We start from the raw sequence: 15,644 nt of genomic DNA, 5'->3' as shown, positions 1-15,644 counted from the left end.
AACAGGCCTGCAGGTAAGCAGCTCTGGATTGGCGCTGTTTTACTCCCTGAAGGCTTGCAGCGCCAATGGGTGAGATGAGTATCATTGCACCTGGCTTTCTACCCAGGAAATGAAAATTTGCACCCCAGTTCTTCAGTGAGCCCTCACAGAAGGAAAAAAAAAATCTGAACCACCCAGTCAGACCCAACTCCTATTTCTATGGATTCCTGTGGCACAGACCCACACCATACCTGCGGGGTGTTGGAGGTCTTGCCATGGTTCTGTTTTTTGCTGGACCCCTCCCAGGAAAGTGAATGCCCTACCATGCTGTGATTCAGAGTATAGGGCTACACAGCAGAAAGCCAGGATCTAGCTTCGTGGTTTTCAGCCATTTTTCCCTAACTGATGTCTGGAAACTCTGAGGCGTTCGGACCCCACCTGTTCTTCTTGTGACCCCCAGGATCCTGAGATCATACTGTCACACCTGGGATTCCACCCAGCTCCACCACTTGAACACTTTTAAGCCAGGAGTGTCCCCCACAGTGGTAGACTCCTAAGTGTTTCAATCACACACTTCGTTGCAGTAGGCACCTTCAGGTAGGTGTCTCCCCTCTGCTGTATCCACAGCCATATCATCTGCACAACTTATTCCCACCCATGCCGCTCGAGCTCTGAAGCTGCCACAGGCACCACACTGGGAGCTAGAGGTAGCTCTGAGGTGGTTCAGGATCTTCTTCTGGGGCTGGTGCTGTAGGTCCAAGAAGAGAAAAGTATCATCACCATGATTGGCTTTTCATGTCCCTCCTAAATAAAGGAAAATTTTCCCACCATTCGGTGTTCCCTGAGTCCATGAAGCAATCCCTGGAAGGTCTCCTCTGATGGCAGGACATGAGCACAGGGATCTGAGAGTACTCATTACTCCTGGAATACCAGTTGATGGAGGCTTGCTTTGTGGGGCCTAAGCTGTTCCCTCCAAAGGTCTATATCAGAAACACCCTGTTCTCCTCACCTCAGCATCTCTCTGGTTCCCCTCCTTCTGCTCCTCCCCCTCCTGCTTGTGCTCTTTTCCCTCTAATAAAGAAATAAAATCCTAAAAAATAAATAAAAGATTGAGCGTAAAAGTATACATTTGGGCCTTCAAGACCTGGCTGGAAACACCCTCCTGTGTGTTTTTCTTTGTCATCTTTCCTCTTGTGCTGATGGCATCAGAGGTGCATGACAACCCAGGGAGTGAGAATGCCCATGGTGGAGGGACTCTGCGTTCCTGAAAGACCACAGAAAGGATTTCAGTCTCCTAATCTGAAAAGCCCCTCAGCACTATCATGGGGGGAAATCTGTGGCATGCTACCAAATTTGGGGAGTTACTTGATAATTTAGCATAATGTAATATACCTACAACATGTTGAAATCACCAAGTAAACTTCAATAGTTATCAGCCTAAAACCTTTAAAAATGACCAAAGAGGCACCTGGGTTCCTCAGTCAGTAGGATACTTGATCTCCGGGTTAGGAGTTTGAGCCCCACATCAGGCATAGTTAACTTAAAAAACAAAAGAAAAGAAAACAAAAGGACTTACACATGGCCAAAATGAATGAGGCTCAAACAATGGAGCTGGTCGGTGTCGGGATGGATCCTGTCTCCCGTTCATTCAGCCACTGGGCACTGCCCACTCAGATGGTGCCAATGCTAATCAGCCAACCAGGTTCTCCTTCTACGAGCTCAGGGTCTAGAGGAGAAGATGGAGAAACGAGAAACAAAAATGTGAATGAAAAGAGCAATTGTGCCATAGGAAAAGAGCAAGGGACTACAACTAAGTCCTGAGCTCCACCAGGTGAGGGGTGTGACAAGGCTGTGCTGAGATGACATTGAGAATTCCTGTGGCAGGAAAAGAAGGAGACAGTCCTGCACAAATCTGAGTGTATTTAGGCTTGCAGAGGGCACCAAGCAGCAGAGGATTGGAGGCAGAATTTGATGTTCCCAGAGTGGAGGTTAGAAAGGGGGCCAGGGTGGCCAGAGGAAGAGAGCAGAGATGGAGGTAGGAGGGCCACGGCCCAGGGCAGTTTGACAGTATCAGTGCCATACTCCCAGTGCTATGTGACCACATTTCCCCACACTCAGTGGCTGAACCCACAAACACTGTCTCTTGGTCTCAGGGGGTCAGTAACCAGCAGTGCTCAGCTGGTTGGGGCTTTTGACAACACCAAGAGAGGACCTGCTTCACTGAGAACCTGACTCACTTAGGGGCATTGGCCAGATACAGCCCATCTCAAAGACCTGAGTTCTTCACTCTGTTGACCCACAGTGCTAGGCCATGTGCATATCTCTGTGTCATGGTTCAACGTAAGTGCTTATACTCCAGTGTGAGGATCTGAGAGAGAACATGTGTCAGAGTCAACATGGGGCTAGGCAATGGGCTTTTATAAATAAATCTCAGCAGGGCCTTTGATCATGTTGCCATGTTCTGTGGAATGGAAGTGAATCACTAAATCCAGACCACACTCAGGGGAGGGGCTTACAAAAGGATGTATACAGAGGAGTTGGGGAACCAGTAGAGCCCCTGCAGGGAGAAGGTGATGATCCCTGCAGAATCCATGCCTTGCCCAGAATCAAGCTGGTAGGAAGGATTACTAGGCATGAACCCAGTTCTTTGAGTTTCCTCAAAGGTGGGGTCCTGGATGTACCTAGTCATTCACTGGGGGCTCTGGAAAAGGTTGTCTAGAAGGAAGTGGCTATAGACATGGAAACAGTATTGGGCTGAGGGTGATCATTGATATCCTAGATAGGAGACATCTCTTCATGTTCTTGTATGAGGAGGACCCGAGGTCATGGCAACTCAGTGAATGGACCCCTATCAACGTCACACCATTTGGAAAGGAGGTAATGGCTTGCCTCATAGGACAGGCAGTCTCTAGGGGTAAGGGTGGATTCTGACCATCAAGGGCCAAGGCTCCAGTCCCTTCTTTAGGATTTGCATTGAAAATTAGAAGCCTAAGGTCTTCGGAAGCTATTGCCCACCCCTCTGTAGGTGGGGCTGTCATCTTTTGGGACTCCAGGATGTGAGCACTGATGAACACTTGCATGCACACAGGAGCGAGTGTGCATGTGCACACAAAAACACACAAACCAGTCGGGACTGTGGGGTGGGATCTGATTAGAAGCAGATTCAAAGAAGTTGATAAGAGGAAGGAAGTTTGGTTGGAGATATTTCCTACATGTGACACTACTCCTCTAACACCATAGATATTATCCAACCTACGCCTATGGATATCTGGTAGAAGGACATGCTAGAATCATCTGTATTTTACACAGAAGACCATCCCTGCCAGGCACAATGGTTTATCCAGGGTCAAAAACAGGTAAGAATAGAAAGTTGTGTCTGAAACCAGGTGTGTTTCCAAGCTGAGGCCCTGGCTGCACCCAGATCTTCCCTAGGGGCCTGTGGAGAGGGATGTGTTGTTGTCACTACTTACAGATGTGGCCTTGCATGCAGAAAGGGTATGAGGAGATGGCAGACCAGAGCACTGTTTGTGTAGGTGCCAAACAAGGAGTGGACTCCAGTAGGGGATCCCAGGCAGTGATGTCAGTTCCTTGACCACAGACCCCAACAGAACTTGGTACCCCTGCAACCAGGCAACCACATTCTAGTGTAGTCCAGTATCAGAGTTACTTGGCTGGAGACATCTGATATGGAAAGATGTTCTCTTGCTTCTTGCCTACTTCCCGGGGCTCTGGCTCCCAGAAACCCCAGGGGAATGGCGTCTTACATGCTGGGGACTTTGGCTCAAACCTCGACCCCAATGCCTCAGGGCATTTGGCAGGAGGTGCTATAAGGTACTTAATATTGAGCAGACTAGGTGACGCCCACCTCTCTGAACCATCCAAGGGCAGCCCCATTCCTTCCTCTTAAGTTTTAGGGAAAGAGGGCTATGTGTGGTTTCCCGCCCATGGGCTGGGGGAAGTTGAGCACAGTGGATACCCTGGTGATCCCTTCTTGTTCACACCCATGTCATGGTGGGCAGGGTGGAAAGAGGATTCCTAAGGTGACTTTTACCTGTGCCAGAGCACATCCAAGGCCCTGAAGCTGTGCCACGTTTCTCTCTCCTTGGTGGAGGTGTGTGCATACTGGGGTGTGGTGTGTCTGGAATAGAGTTCCCTAGATCTGAAGACCAACAAAGCCATCCAGACCCATCTCTTCCCCAAACTTGCCCTCATGGTCCTGCCCATGCCTTGGATAGAAACAGAGTCATTGTCCACATATTTATAGGAATATTAAAGAGGCTTTAAACCATGTCCCATCCCATTTATCTAGAATCCGTTTGCACTATGCTATGGATTTTCCTAAATCGTGCTCCCAGGTGTCCCCATTGGCCCAATAGCCCTTCCCCAAATTCTGCAAGTCTTGCAAATGATCATGGTGAGTTGGGAGACTTTTATCCAAAGGGACCTGGGCCCATGGTACTATGTCTCTTGCTCTGCCCTTTTGTTTTGATGGAACACATCTTTGGGGCCCCTCCAGGGTCAGGAATAGGACCTCACTGTACTGCACCCTATTCCTGAAGGCCAGTCATTTATCACAGCCATCGAGCCCTTTACTGATGCAGGACTTTGATGTGATCCCCTTCTGTCACCCACACACAGTACTGCATTCTACATCTTCCGTGCCCTAATATTCTAGGTCCTCTCACCTAAAACATCTCTGTGTTCTCATCCCAAGAATGGGATATGTTATCAGATATCACAGGATCCATGCCATTCATGCAGAGAGGTGCTATCAATACTCAGCTCACAAGTGACCTGAGATACTATCAAGTTCAGACATCATTTCCTTCAATTCTTTTTATAGATGCCAAGAACATTTTTTTATTTTTCCTTAAAGGTTTACTAATTGATTGATTGATTGACAGATTTGAGAGAGAGGCAGGGGGAGAGTGGGGAGAAGCAGAGGGAGAGAGAATCCTCAAGCAGACACTGCCCTATGTACACAGCCCTATGATGAGCTCAGTCTCAGGACACTGAGACCATGACCTGAACCAAAACCAAGAGCCTTATGTTTAACCCAATGAAACACTGAGTTACCTTATTCTTTTTAGGACTGTGGGCCCTCTTGTCCCACCTCTTGACACAAGTCACTGAGTTCTGGGGGTTCAGTCTGCCCTCCAATCCCCAGCTCTCCTGGTGGCTATAGCACTGACTCATGTCTCCTCTGATTCACCTCATGGTAAAAATGGATCAAACAGGAAGAGAAATGAGACCTCTGTGCTACGGACCAACCGGGCCAACACGCTGGAGACAGAAATAAAACACCTGGTGCCTGCCTTCCTAGGAAGAGATCTTAAGTATGTCTACATGTTCCTGGGTACATACCGAGCCTTTGCCACCATCCAAGATGTGCTGGACCTCTTATTTGCAAGATGAGCACCCTGCCCCTAACTGCCTTGTGTGATTTGGCCAATGCCTCGTTGTGATACCTTGGCATGTCCCCAAACTTCACAAAGCCTCAATTTGCTCCTACCTGGGGCAGAGTTATTATAGGGACTCAGTGGGGTCTTGTAGGGAAAGTGCACATGAGTGTCTGCTCCTGTGGAAAAGTCTGCTAGAGGGCCTGTGGTCAGGAAATTTTAGCATTCTCCTGCTACTCATGATGAAGCCTCTGCCTCATCCTTCACTATCACTATGGTCTTGCGCTGGGCTGTTTTGCCATTTAAAGGGAGATCTGAGACTCCATCTGGGGATCATGGGTGTGAGTAAGGGGCCAGGCCCACTCACATATCTGTGATGGTTGGTTGGGGCCCCTTCATTCATCAAGCATTCAGGAAGCCCCACTCAGTAGAGGCATTTATCTTGGAGCTGAATGGGATCACTACAGAGACAGGCAGCACCCCAGGGCTACAGACTAGTAGGGGGTCAGATGATGAGATGTAGCATCCACAGGACATTTCATGTGGTGTCCCCTGGCCTCCTCTAGATATGGGTGCATTTTCTCCAGCTATGATGAGGTTGGAAGAGCCCAGGAGAAGTGGAACATGTGAGTAAGCTTTAGCTGATAAAGGAGGGCCTTCCCTCTCCACCAGGCAAGCGAGGTACTGTAAATTAGAGGGGCTACTGGACCTTCAACCACACATCTGTTATTTGTGCTTTAGGGTAAAGATCTGAGATCTTCTTCTGGAAAATGGGAAGTTGTCCTGGGGAGATATGGTTGGTGCGTGAGCACTGTGGGAGAGCATAGGGGAATGGAGGACATCTTGAACCCCTAAGACGGTCATTCTCCATCCCTGCCCTCTCCTGGCCCTATCTCTACCCCAATTCCGGGACCCTGAACTAAGGATTTAGGAACCATCACACAGCATTCTGTCGGAACCTGGACACTGGGTTCTCGGATGGTTCTCAGGAGACCCAGTGAGAGCTAAGGGAGCAGACATCCCACACTCTGTGGGATATTAGTGTCAGTGGAAGGAGACCCACTCATGGCACCTAGTGAATAAGGCAGCACATGCATACAGGAGGTAACGTTTGAGGCAATGGAGGGTCTTGGGAAGGCCTGGCTACAGACAGAGTCCCTTAGTTCCCTCCTTGGTTGGATCTTCACAGGGCAGTGGCATGTGCAGTGAGGGTAATGAGGACGCCAGACACCACCCCTCCTCGCCACATGCAGTTGAATTCAAGTGGCAAGTGGGCAAGGAGACAGACTGAGGAGTGTGTCCAGATCCCCTGATAAGGACAGAAATGGTCACACCATTAATCAAGGACTCCCATTCACAGTGCCTGTTTGGCAGCCTGCTGTCTGTGACCAGGCCTGTCTCAGGCAGGACTGCCAGATCACAGGTGGACCAGGACTAGGACTGGACTCTGACAGGAACTGGAAACCCAGGGGCCCAGTTTCCCCCAGGGGTTCCCTGGGATATTGGTTAGGATGGGTGCCCTGTCCTCTGACTTCTCTTCCTAGGTGTCTGTCCCTAGGGCACTCTATTCCATCTTGAGCACATGGCTAGAACAATATCTTGGCGATTTTTTCCAGCCCCCAGAATGACCCAGCCTGAATATGCTGCTGGCATTCCTGGGGCTTAATATGCCAGGCTCAGACCTGGAGTGCCATGGTCAGCTTCTGCTCTCACAGCTGCAACAGCTTGAGCCCACAGAGCTAGAGCCTGGGGGTGAGGAGGACGGGGTGGCTCATGTGAGCCTGAGAAGGAGACAGTGTGGGCCACAGGTTGGGCCGAGTGGAGTGAGTAGTCTCAGATCCCTGTTCCCATGGGCTTCAGTTGGGGAGACCTTCCAGGAATTGGGTCTTGAACGCAGACCACACTGAGTGGTGGGAAAAGTTTCTTTTATTATAAGGCAAAAGGGAAGTCGGTCATGCTGATGATACTATCTCTTCTTGAAGCTACAGCACCAGCCCCGGAGCAAGGTCCTGATCCAGGAACTCGTCCCAGAACCTGCTGTGGCACCTGCTGCATCTTTGGAGCCTGAGCTGGCCCACCCCGTCCCTGCTGCTGTGGCTCCTCCATCAGGAAAAGCAGCGACACCACTTGCCCTGTTGGGGCCAGTGCAGGTGGTAGTCAGGGCTCTAATTCACTCTCCTGAGATGGAAGAGCCATCAACCCCTTTGCCTGACCTGGAGGTCCAGCAGGGTCCTGCCCCTGTTCCTGGGGTTCCTGAAGAGCATAAACCACCACCTGCTTCAGTGGAGCAACCAGCCTTAGACCCTGAGCATTAGGTGGTGTAGGCTGCAGCCCCAAACAATGCCTCCCCCTCCCCTGTCATTGCCTTCTTTATAATATTTGTGTTTCATACACAACTGTGTAATGCCTTAATAGATTTTTTCATTAAATAAATTACAATTTGAGTTTACATAAAATTTTACTCAGATCTTTTTCAATGGTATATCAAGGTCTCATTCGGTACATCCAGAGTTTAGCACAACCATTTACTTCTACAACATTTCTATCACAGAGACACCTGTGCTACTAATCACTCACTGCTCATTCCCTCACCCCAGTCCCTGAAACCACTGCTCTTCTCTCTGTCTCTGGTACTTTACCTCGTCTTGGTTTTTCATGTGCCCGGAATCCTACAATATGGGCATCTGTGTCTGTCTGCAGATCATAAGAGTGATTCACATTTTTAAATTTTTTATACAAATAACATTTTATTACATAGGAATGTTCCTGAAAGAACAAAGATCACAGGAAGCCCCCAAATGAACTATTTTCATTATCTGTGATAGGGTTCCCTTTTACAAGGATGCCTTGAAAAGCAGAAAGCACAAGAGAAATGTCTGGGTCCATGAGACACCTTTCAATTCTTTCATTTTCCTGGATAGTCTACATTTAAACTATTCTAATGGGCATATTACAAAATTTTAAAATTGTATCTTAAATATTCTCATTTATTGCTAATAAGTTAGGTAATAAGGTAAAAAGTTCTTTAAGTTTTATACAGACTATTTAGTAAATAATGATTTAAATATGAAAAAAAGAAAGCACATTCCTTCTACCAAGAAATAATTGCCCATAACACAGTGTCCTTCTTCCCTGCCTTTCCCTGTAAGGGTAGCGGGTGTGTGTGTGTGTGTGTGTGTGGCAGAGTGGGTCAGGGAAGCTTCCAGGGCTGAGCTCTTGTTCTACTGTATGTCCCCACAGTGGACAGGCACTGTTGCTGCTGTCCCCTTGGGCATTCTCAGTGACAGCACTCAGCAGACCCCATCATTGAATAACTAGGCCATTTCCAATTATTTGACTCTCATAATGTAAGTGATAAGCATGCCTGTGCTATAAATCTCTGTTTCTTTAGGAATTATTCCTATAAACACCAATACTGGAACACACGTTAACCACATTTTGGGGGGACTGGCTGCTGGCTCCTCTATGCCCTCTTTATTAAAGAGAAGCATTGCTTTGGAAAGGAAGGATCCTGGGTTCTATAGATGAGAACTGAAATCATGAGGAGGACAAGCCACCAGTGATGCCATCGGGGTATTGGTAGTGACCATAGAGCATGGAAGAGCCTGCGCACGATGCTCCTCAACTGTCCTCTCCCACAAGCTTCCTTGCCTTGTGTCCTGGAACACACCTCACCCATGTCCTGTCTGGTGACACACTCCAGCCACTCCAGCCCCCCGTGCTTCATAACTCAGATTCTAACTAGAGCAACCAGACCCTGCTCCAGGCCAGCAGAGGGGTGCAGGCCAGGCCACTCCTCTCAGCTTGATCCCTGTCCTTCCTGGCTGAACCCCATCCTCTCAGGGAGGAACCTCTAAGGACAGTTCATGTCAGTGGGTTACAGACAAGTGTTCATCCAGTTGTAGTTTTAGTGGCAACAGCAAGAACCACTTGAACTTGGGTGAGCAAGAGAGGCCTTTACAAAACACACTGGCTGCTCATGGAAGCTGCAGGATGGACAGAGCCTCAACCGGGGGCTTTGGCACTAGACACAGCTCGTCAACACCCCTCAGGATCCTCTAGCTATGACCCCCTGACCCTTCCAACCCCAAACTTGGCATCCCTCAGCTTCCTGCTGAGACCCCTTTCCTCCCACAAAGTCGGGTAAAGGGGAGTCCACTTGATCTGACGCTGTAATAGAGGCCATCGTCAGTAATTCCTGTCTTCTCTGCCATAACATGGAGCTAACCAGGCACAGACAGTACATCTTGAGAGAGGACATTTGGGGCTCTCTCTCCAGGAAGAGAGAGAAACACCAGTGAGTGGGACTCAGTGAGAAAGGAGAGCTCTGAGCACTAGGGGAAAGGCTGCCATGGGCTGGGCACTGCCATATTGGTCCATGGCACAGGCTTTGTGTTGGCTTGCAGGGAGTGGCCAGGCTTCATCCTACTAATAGGTCCAATAAAAACCAAAATGATGCCCATAAAATACTTTCACTTCCAACTACAAAAAGGCTCTGGGACCCAGGCATCCAAGGAGGCCCAAGATGCTATGTACCAATGATTACATGGTGGGGGAAAAGTGGGACAGTCATGATGGAACTGAGGGCAGCTCATTTCCCTGCTTTGGGGGGAAAGAGCCCCATCACAAGGCACCAATATGTGTTCCAAAAACAGGTGACAGCTGAGGGGGCTCCTGCCTGCCAGTCTCCACAATGAGGATTGTCCATGTTCTGGACACAAGCTCTCGGTGACATCTGGTCCCAGGGCTGGCCTGGGTCTGATGGATGAGCCCCAGTGTTGTGGGATCCCATACTGGAGGGGATGAAGGCTTTCTGGAAGGACAACTGAGTCAGGGGAGCCTGGATTGGCAGGCTGAAGGGACACAGTAAGGCAGAAGCCCAGAGCCCATGACAGCAATGTGCTCCCAGTGGGCTAATTTTAACAGGCAAAGCTAAGGATTACTGAGTATCTTTTGAGAGAATGAATCATGTCAGTCAATCCCCCTAACAATTCCATGAGGAAGGTAGAAATGCTGTCTCTGTTTGATGAAGAAGGAAACCAAGGTTTTAAGAAACTGCCTCTTTCATGCTCCACATTGAGTGACAGACAGGATTTGAACCCAGGGCTTCCAGCGTTGTGGGCCTGACCTCACAAGAAGGTTGCATCCAGATGCTTCAGAAGAGACTTCTCAACTCTGAGGTTACATGAACCTTTGTACCCAGGGAGAAACCTCCTCCTACCCAGACAAAGGCTGGCTGGTACTGGGAGAGTCCTTAGTGCCAAGCCACAGTATCATCAGACAACAGACCCGGGACAAGCCCCAGTCAGAGGTGGCACGACTACCCCTTGGATTCAGTGAGGTCTCCAGGCCTGTGGAACTTTCTGCACCTCTGAGCTCCAGGAGTGAGTTGTGGATGGAACACAGAGTCCAATGGCAGAGAGACAGCAGTTCTAGCCCCTGCTCAGCCTCTTTGTCGCTGGGTGACCCCAAGCAGGGCTCTGAAGCTACAGACCTCGTCCCTAAATTGGAGTATGTAATGGGTACTGCTAAGTGGGATGTAGAAAGAAATGACTCCTACAGTTCCTGCCTGGTGCCTGGGTCCAAGTGGATGCTCATTACTCACAATCCTTGTCTTGACTTCTGGGCATTACCTGTAAGACTGGCCATTGGGGAAATACAGTCAACCTGAGTTAAAAATTTGCCATACTAGCATTTGTAGGAACTTTCACATGATGACCCCATGCCAAGGCTTAAGTGGTTCTTTAGATAAACAGAAAACAGAAGAAAAATAATAGGAAAAGAGATAAATAGAAAGAGAATGAAAACTTCCCATCTCTATGAAGCCAGCATTAACCTGGTCCTCAAACTAGGCAAAGATCCCATGAACAAGAAGAATTTCAGGCCAATATCCTGATGAATATGGACACCAAGATTCTCAACAAGATCCTAGCTAATAGTATCCAATAGTACATTAAAAGGATTATCCGCCATGACCAGGTGGGTTTGATCTCTGGGATTTAAGGGTGGTTCAATATTCGCTAATCAGTCAACGTGACAGAAAAAATCAGTAAGAGAGAACCACATGGTCCTCTCAACTGATGCAGAAAAAGAATTTGACAAAATACAGCATTTGTTCCTGATTAAAATGCTTCAAAGTATAGAGACAGAGGGAACATTCCTCAACTTCATCAAATCTATATGCAAAACCCACAGCAAATATCATCCTCAATGGAAAAACCTGACAGCCTTCCCTTTGAGATCAGGAACACGCCAAGGATGTTCACTCTCAACACTCCTGTTCAACATAGTGCTAGAAGTCCTAGAAACAACAGACAGCACAAAGAAATAAAACACTCAATTTGGGAAAGAAGTCAAACTCTCTCTCTGCAGATGATGTGATACTTTATACCCAAAAGACTCCACCCCCAAACTACTAGAACTCATATAACAATTCAGTAATGTGGCAAGATACAAAATCAATGCACAGAAATAACTTGCTTTCTTATTCACTAACCATGAAAATACAGAAAGGGAAATTAGAGAATTGATTCCATTTACTATAGCACCAAGAACCACAAAATACCTTGGAATAAACCTAACCAAAGAGGTAAAGCATCTGTACTTGAGGAACTAAAGAATACTCATGAAAGAAATTGAAAAAGACACAAAAAGTCGGAAAAGTATTCCATGCTTGCGGAACAGAAGAATAAACATTGTTAAAGTGTCTGTACTGCAAGAGCTTTCAATTCCATCCCGGTTCCATGGAACTTTCAATTCTATCCCTGTCAAAATTCCACCAGCATTGTTCAAAGTGCTGAAACAAACAATCCCAAAATTTGTATGGAACCAGAAAAGATCCCAAATTGCTAAGGAAATGTTCAAAAAGAAAAACAAAACCAGGAGCATTATGTTGCCTGATTTCAAGCTTTACTACAAAGCTGTGATCACCAAGACAGCATGGTACTGGCACAAAAACAGACACATAGACCAGTGGAACAGAGGAGAGAGCCCAGATATGGACGTAAAACTCTATCATCAAATAATCTTCGACAAAACAGAAAAAAATATCCAGTGGAAAAAAGACAGTCTCTTCAATAAATGGTACTGGGGAAATTGGACAGCTCTATATAGAAGAATGAAGCTTGACCATCCTCTTACACCATACACAAAGATAAACTCAAAATGGATAAAAGACCTCAACATGAGGCAGGAATCTATCAAAATCCTAGAGGAGAACATAGGCAGTAAGCTCTTCGACATCCACAGCAAGTTCTTTCAAGACATGTCTCCAAAGGCAAAGGAAACAAAAGCAAAAATGAACTTTTGGGACTTCATCAAGATCAAAAGCTTCTGCACAGCAAAGGAAACAGTCAATAAAACAAAGAGGTAACCCACGGAATGGGAGAAGATATTTGCAAATGACAGTACAGACAAAGGGCTGTTATCCAAGATCTATTAAGAACTCCTCAAACTCAACACCAAAAAGCAGATAATCTCATCAAAAATGAGCAGTTGACAGGAACAGACACTTCTCCAAAGAAGACATACAAATGGCTAACAGGCACGTGAAAAAATGTTCATCATCATTACCATCAGGGAGATTCAAATCAAAACCACTTTGAGATACCACCTTACACCAGTTAGAATGGCCAAAATTAACAGCACAGGAAACAACAAGTGTTGGAGAAGATAGGAGAAAGGTGAATCATTTTCCAGGGTCCTGTCCCTCAAGCTCTCCAATTGGGGAACCCTGAGTCACCCCACAAGTCCACCTGCCACCCAGGCAGAAACGATGCCTTTCAGAGCTACGGAAAAGCCTCAGAGCGAGAGAAACCTTTGTGACCCAACAGGGCCATATCCAAACTCTGGCGCCACGGCGGGTCAAAAGTCGGAGGCTGACGCCCGGCCACAACCCCTCTCTCAACTCTCCTCCGGGAAAGCTCCTCTGCGCTGGGGCCCCTGGGTGGGCCCTGTCATCTCCGCATGTTTTCCAGATGGCTGAGACATGCCCTGAGCAAGAAAGCGCTCTAGGCCACAGGGGACAGGGCAGTCCGAAGGGCTGCCCAACGCCGACCAATTCTCACGAGTTTTCTGCCGAAATCGATATCAATCTGGGCAGAAAACTCCTGAGAATTGGCTGGAAAACCCCCGGCAAACTCGCTTCATGTGACGCATGTCTGCCTGGCCCAGGATCCCGAGTTGTCCTGGCTCGAACCCTGCCAGAAAGCCCTCTGTGAGTCAGGTGCAGGTGAGGCCAAGGCCTCCTGCTCCTAGCCTCCAGGGGTCCCCTCCCTGGTGCTGGCAGATGGGGCCTGCCATGCCCCTAGGCCCAGGCCTGAACCCTCACCTGGTTTTTCAGTCTTCCTTTTCCAGGGTCCTGTCCCTTGAGCTCTCCAATTGGGGAACGCCATGAGTCCACCTGCCACCGAACCAGAAATGGTACCTTTCAGAGCTGCAGAAAACCCTCGGAGTGAGAGAAACCTTCATGCCCCCACTGAGGCTATCCCCAAACTACGGCGCCACAGCAGGCTGAAAAGTTGGAGGCTGACACCGGCCAAAACCCCTCCAACAGCTCTGCTCTGGGAAAGCTTCACTGTGCCAGGGCTCCCAGGTGGGCCGCGTTGTCTCGGTGCATTTTCCCAATGGCCGAGACATGCACCGAGCGAGAAAGCACTCTAGGCCACGGAGGACAGGGCAGTCCAAAGAGCTTTCTGGACCCTTTGGACTGCCCTGTCCCCCATTGATTTGAGTAGAAAGCTCATGAGAATTGGCTGGTGTTGGGCAGCAATTGGGACCGCACTATCCCCCGTGGCCTAGAGCGATTTCTCGCATGGTGCATGTCGCAGCCATCCGGAAAACGCGCTGAGATGACCCTGCTCACCCGAGGGCCCCCGCCCAGGGGCGCTTTCTAGGGTAGAGTTAAGGGAGGGTTTGGGGCCAGGCATCAGCCTCCAACTTTTCCTCCCGGTTTGGTGTTGACGGTTGGGGATGGCCTCAGTGCGGGCGTGAAGGTTTCTCGTGCGCTGAGGGGTTTTGCGCAGCTCTGAAAGGCACTGTTTCCTCTTGGTGGCTGGTGGATTCACTGGATGTGACTCAGGGTTTCCCAACTGGAGGTCTCGAGGAACAGGACTCTGGAGAAGGAAGACTGATAAACCAGGTGAGGGTCAGTGCCCTGGCCTAGGGGCATGGCAGGCCCCATCTACCAGCGCCACCAAGGGTACCTCAGGAGGCTGAGTAGCAGGAGGCAGTGGCCTCGCCTGTGCCTGACACACTGTGGGCTTACTGGCAGGGTTCGAGCCGGGACAACTCAGGATCCTGTGCCAGGCCCAGGGGGTGGCCCTGCAGACATGTGGTGCATGAAGTGAATTCGCCACAGGTTTTCCAGCCAATTCTCATAAGCATCCTGCCCAAATCGATATCAATATCGATTTAGGAAGAGAGCTCATGAGAATTGGCCGGCGTTGGGTGACTATTCAAACCGCACTGTCTCGTGGCCTAGAGCCCTTTCTCGCTCAGTGCATGTCGTGGCCATCTGGAAAGCATGCCGAGAACACGCTGCCCACCCGTGGGCCCCTGCACTGGGGAGCTTTCCAGGAGCACAGTTGAGGGACGGAGTGTGGCCGGGCGTCAGCCTCCGACTCTTTGGCCCAGTGTGGTGCTGATGGCTGGGGATGGCCTCAGTGGCTACATGAAAGTTTCTGAGGGTATTCCGCAGCTCTGAAAGGAACCATTTCCTCCTGGTTGACATGTGGACCCATGGGCTGTGACTCAAGGTTCCTCAACTGGAGGGCTCGATGGACAGGACCCTGGAAAAGGAAGGCTGAACATCTAAGTGAGGGTGAGGGCCCAGGTCCCATCTGCCTGCGCCAGGGAGGGTGCCCCAGGAGGCTGAGTAGCAGGAGGCGGTGGCCTCACCAGCTCCTGACCCACTGAGGGCTTTCTCACAGGGTTCAAGCCGGTGTAACTCGGGATCCCAGGCCAGGCCCAGGGGGCGGCGCTGCAGACTTGCAGCACATGAAGCGTGTTTGCCGGGTGTTTTCCAGCCAATTCATAGGAGCTTTCTGCCCAAATCCTTATCTCTTCACAGATGACATGATGAGAGATAAGGTGTTTAATGATCCACTACACAGAAAAATGAGACTGTTAATCCACCGTGGAGGAAATGGAGGGCATGTCTGTAGTATAGAGATTCCTTTGAACCAGCAAGCCCTGGTATGAAAGTCAGTGAAAAACGACAGCTGCCCAATCCAGGCAGAACTACTGGTAGTCCAGAAAACTCAGGAA

General features: G+C 49.1%; 1 pseudogene; it reads left to right on the top strand.

Moving 5' to 3' along the window:
- Nucleotides 1-2,775: 2,775 nt before the first annotated feature.
- On the top strand, nt 2,776-7,744 carry LOC125085051 (ral guanine nucleotide dissociation stimulator-like; annotated as a pseudogene).
- The last annotated feature ends 7,900 nt before the right edge of the window (nt 7,745-15,644 follow it).

This window comes from Lutra lutra, chromosome 14 (genome assembly GCF_902655055.1).
Source record: "Lutra lutra chromosome 14, mLutLut1.2, whole genome shotgun sequence".
Lineage (NCBI taxonomy): Eukaryota > Metazoa > Chordata > Mammalia > Carnivora > Mustelidae > Lutra > Lutra lutra.
This window is presented reverse-complemented; position numbering and strand designations above follow the sequence as displayed.